The sequence below is a fragment of the Biomphalaria glabrata genome, chromosome 1, assembly GCF_947242115.1.
Source record: "Biomphalaria glabrata chromosome 1, xgBioGlab47.1, whole genome shotgun sequence".
NCBI lineage: Eukaryota > Metazoa > Mollusca > Gastropoda > Planorbidae > Biomphalaria > Biomphalaria glabrata.
Genome location: NC_074711.1, coordinates 24281315 through 24286763, shown reverse-complemented (window position 1 = coordinate 24286763; position 5449 = coordinate 24281315). Strand labels below are relative to the sequence as shown.

General features: G+C 34.0%; 1 long non-coding RNA gene across 2 annotated transcripts; it reads left to right on the top strand.

Annotated features, from left to right (window-relative positions):
* LOC129926279 (uncharacterized) lies at positions 1 to 1024 on the top strand. 2 transcript variants are annotated; one of them, XR_008777920.1, is made up of 3 exons: positions 1 to 140; positions 465 to 541; positions 821 to 1024. It is a non-coding gene; the product is annotated as an uncharacterized LOC129926279 (long non-coding RNA). The 2 variants fall into 2 exon arrangements; XR_008777919.1 differs by lacking the exon at positions 1 to 140 and having other exon boundaries at positions 371 to 541.
* The last annotated feature ends 4425 nt before the right edge of the window (positions 1025 to 5449 follow it).

The following is a 5449-nucleotide window of genomic DNA, read 5'->3' as shown; positions in this document are numbered from 1 at the left end:
TCTAGGCTAGGACGATGTAGATCTAATTGTAAATCTATTCATTTAATAACGATTCTGTCAATAATTATAGAGTCTAGATCTAGTTTATATACCAATAGCATAGTATAGTCCGTATATTATATAGAAGTACAAATAGACAGGTAGTAACTTATAGATTTATAATAGATAGAGATACATATAATATATATATTATATATATATATATATATATATTATATTTATATAACCAGTAGAAGTACAGATCTATAATCTATTGTAGTCTATTACTAGTATTCTATAGTTACATAGACTCATTCTGTTAGACAGTTACTATTAGATCTGTCATATTTAATACCCTGGTATATAGATCTACCAAATTATTCTAGTAAATGTTAGATGTTATATATAGGCCTAATATATACATTTTATTTTATATTTTATACAGTTTGCATTTCATTTCAAAAAAATTAATTGTAAACTTTCAGATCTGCCATTAACATTTTCAAGACGAAGTATCATGGACAGTATTGAAGGATTACGTACTATAAAGGAATACTCTAAAGTAAGTAATAATTATTACTAGCATCTAGCATATAATATTAGTATTATAAATAATTTAAATTTTTTATGCTTTTGATGATCAACAAGACTATAAAAAGAGGCTATTGCTAGGAAGTAAATACTACTTTAGGCTAGAACTATGTAAATCTATTAATTTAATAACGATTCTATCAATAGATATTCTAGTAAATGTTTGATATTATTATATTATATACAGTATTTATTTACAGTTTGCATTTCATCTAAAAAATATTAATAGTAAACTTTATTTAACTTTCAGATCTGCCGTTAACATTTTGACGACGATGAAGTATTGTGGACTAGCTACTACACATGAAAGAGTAGAGAGTGCATTAAAAAAAGTGTTAAGTCTCAGGAAGTCGCAGGATGGCTGCCTGGTCTTGTGGTTTGCGCGCTGGACTGTCGTTTGGATTTATCGATGTCTCTGGTTCAAACCCTGCCCGCTCCCATCCCCTGTCGTCAACTCTGAAGGAACATCCGAAACATGTCAAACATATAAGGATATAATAGTAAAAAAAACATATCAGTGATTTCAGTGAATTTCAAGAAATATAAATGTGTCTTCGTTTTGGATGTTCTTTGTCAAGAGGAGTGTATGATTTATGTACATTGTAAAGGTTCTGGTCCAGTTAAGGTAGTATATATATATTCTATTGTTCTTGGTACATCTCTTTGATATTTTTTTTTTAACAAACAGAAGTATTTGGTAAAGGTGATAAGCTACTTCTTAAAACTGTATCCTACATTTATGAAATTACTAATTTGTTAGAACTCATAGAACAATATTCTACAAAAAATTTTACCAACAATACTAACAGTTTAAATGCTATTAAAGAAAACACTAAGTACACAAATACAAAAAATGACAATGAAATAAATATATTAAATTGACTTAAACCAAACAGGACTAAATAAAAAGACCATGTCACTTTTTATGGACTATCTAAATTAAGTATTGTCTACCCACATCCTGCAGATTCCTGCTTATATAAGTTATTGACCATGTACACTACATATATTTAAAGGGTTAAGATACAGTGGGATAAATCAAAAAGATGAAAATATTTCTTTTATCTTTCCTAATTTTAATGATTCATCAAAACATCATAAAGGTTCTCTGTAAGTCTAACTGTTAGATGTTATATTATGCGTAATTATCTTGTTTTTTTTAAAGTAATTTGTGTAATCTATAAGATAAGATATGTTGCTGGTTATTGTGTTCATGTGGTTCTAAAGAAATTTAATGACTGCATGACTGGGGATGGGAGCGGCCAGGGTTTGAACTTGGGACCATCAATAAATCTAAGCGACAGTCCGGAGCGCAAGCAGCCATCCATATATATATAATATATAATTTAAATAACATTAACATTATATGAGCAAACCGCTTGAACAGGCAGCCATCCATATATTTAAATCACATTAACATTATATGTAATCATTGTATTTTTAATATGTGTATTGTAAATTATTGAAATTTTTTTTTCTCCATATGTTCATTAAGCAATTGCAATAAAAACTTAACTTTTTGCAAATAAAATTGCTATATAACACCACACATTTGTTTTCATGTTGTGTTATTTCTGTTGTGATGCTTGTTATCATTAGTGTGTACATTAAGTTGTAAAGCAACTGATCAATTTTATATTCTAATAACATATGTAGGTGTAATACTGTTTATAGAAAAGTCATAACATACATGACTACACTTTAATGAGTTACAGACTATATCACTTAGCCTAAGCACTAATGCAAACATTCAGTCAGGTGTGCTACAGTTCAGTTTACAACACACTACAGTTTACAACACACACAAAGCAGTCTTCAATCACTTAGTGTGTATATTAAGTAAATACATAAAGTGTAGACCTAGTAATTTGTCTGCTTTAATAATACGTCTGTTTATAGTTATGAGGATCTAAGTCTAGATCTAGTTCTTAATCTACTTTAATAATACGTCTGTTTATAGTTATGAGGATCTAATTCTAGACCTAGTAATTTGTCTATTTTAATAATACGTCTGTTTATAGTTATGAGGATCTAATTATAGACCTAGTAATTTGTCTACTTTAATAATACGTCTGTTTATAGTTATGAGGATCTAATTCTAGACCTAGTAAATTGTCTAGTTTAATAATACGTCTGTTTATAGTAATGAGGACAACAACTACATGTTGGTTGTGTTACATTTTACAACACTTCGCCTAAGCGCTAATGCTAACACAATCACTTAGTGTGTATATTAAGTAAATACATAAAGTCTAGATCCAGTGATTAGTCTAGTTTAATAATACGTCTGTTTATAGTCATCAGGACAACTACACGTTGGCTGTGTTACAGTTTACAACACTTCGCCTAAGCGCTAACACACAGCCAGGCTCTGGTTACGATCAGAAACAATGGTCGCTGACCTACTACGTCACAAACCAGCCTTACGGCCTGGGGTCACGGAGCTCAGAGGCGCCCAAAGATCACGAAACTAAAAATCCCAAGTCTTTACCAGAATTCGAACCCGGTACCCCCGGTTCAAAAGCCAAGTGCTTTATCGCTCAGACATCGCGCCTAAAACTAAAATGTTATTTAACCTTGGTTAGCCCAATAATAGAATAGGCCTATGCATCCTCTGTTTGAGACCCTTAACTCAAGAAAACATTAAGAAACTGGAACAGACACAAAATAGAGGAGTGAGATTCATAACTAACGAATATTCACATTTGACTAAAGCAGTGATGCTCAACCTTATTCGGTCGGCGGGCCATTTTAATTTCAAACAGTCGTGTCGTGGGCCACATCAACAAAAACAACAACAATAAACCATTTTTATTATAAACCTACTACTTACCGGTACATTGAATCATGAGAAGTTTATCCTAAACCAACTTTTAATCATTTGGCTGCATATATGAGACGCCGAGTTGGAGCCCTGAATCTAGAATTCTACATGTTCGTCCGTGAGTAAAAGTAAAGTTTCCCTTTCAGACCTTGTGATCTATAGGGCAGATGATGTAAAGGTCATCTGTTTATGTGGCCAGAGATAACTAGGGTGTCATGTGGCCAGCACAACGACCAACCGCATTTACTTTTCCCCAACTTATGTCAGGTACCCATTAGAGCTGAGTGGATAAGGAGGCGCCCAAAGATCACAAAATTAAAAATCCCAGTCTTAACCAGAATTCGAACCCGGTATCTCCTGTTCGGAAGCCAAACGCTTTACCGTTCAGCCTCGTCGTGAGACGATTACGTAATATGGGTAACACCCGATTCATTTGTCCTCACAAATAAGTAATTATTGTGATCGCCGTTTACGCTTGTTTTCGGAGATTTAGAAATGTTTCTGCAAGCAACACAGAGTAGAAATCCATGATCTGAATCACTTGAAATTTGTCAAGCAGGGATGTTTAGCTTTGTCTGGGCACTTGAAACATTGGCCGCAGGTGGATTTTCGAAACGACTAACTTTGTTCAATCTGAACACGACCATCATCACATGGTACAGACTTGATACCTTGCCACATAGATTTCGTTGGTGAATAATTCAATAAAACACCTAGGCTCTGTTCCATTAAACTAAACAACTTTTCTATTAACTCTTGCTTTCAACCATACTTGTGGCACCTTCAGTAGTCACTCCCACTTATTTCTCAAGTAAGAGAAAGATCCTCTGTGATGGTTGAAACTTCAATAACGGACTTTGCTAGTGGTGTTCCCATGCACGCTCCTCATAGCTACTAACTTCTCTGATTTCAAAACTGTTATTTTTATCGCGAAAAAATACCAAGATTTTGAGTGGTATCAGATATGTCGATAGACTCGTCAGCGGCAATAAAAAAAAAACACTTCGAAATCTGGTTTGTCTGTTAGTTTTGAATGGACAAATGTGTACAAATGCTCCTTCTTCCCTAGTGCTATTAGAGCATGGAATGGGTTGCCTGAGCTAGCCAGGAAAACCAGTGACTTGGTAGAATTTAAGTCATTGGTTAACATGCGTGACTAGATGCATGACGCGTAGGACTTAATCATCATCTTTTTTTAAAGTAACGTCTGTATTAGGCCTATATGAGATAAGATAAGAAATGCGATGTGCTAAATCAGATTTTGAAAATAAAAGCCTGACATTGATCGACTTTTTGACGAAAGCGTGACGAGCAGTCTAAAGACGGACGGAGTAGCCCTACACAACCTGAAAAGTAAGACATGCTCTTCTTTCGTCGGACGTTTGGCAACCCTCACAATACGAGCAAGAATATTTTATAAAATATATAAAGAGTATTTTAAATGTTTTTCGATAATAGCAGTTCAATGTATTAGTAATCAAAATGCGGTTAGTTTAATATTAACAAGTCAATGATTGTTTAATAAAAAATGATGCTAGTGTGTATATATCTCGATCTCTCTATGGCTTCCTTCAGTCGCGAAGCGACTATGGATCATCTCATGGAAATGAGATGAATGCCTGTGCATTAGCTGTGGTCGGAACGATATGTCACCCACACATCAGTTCCCCCCACTCCACGCAGCTGATGTATCCAAAGGAACGACAGTGCCGATACAGTTTGGGGTCAGCGGCGTCGCAGGTTCTGCCAGAGTGTAGCACTGGGTGCTGCAAACTGCCTTAGGGTCGCCAGCTCCTGATTTTTCCTCAGGATTGACTCCCGAAGCCTTTCCCATGATTGGGTATAGCTGCAAGGCAACAGAGGTTTGAATTCAGAGTTTTCCTCCTCCAAGGTGTTTATATATATATATATATATATATATATATATATATATATATATATATATATATATATATATATATATAACTTATTTGAAGGTACTAATTTTAATATTTACGATCCATTTCGTCTTTTACGAAGGAAACGACAAATTGGCTTCTTACAAATAATTACAAG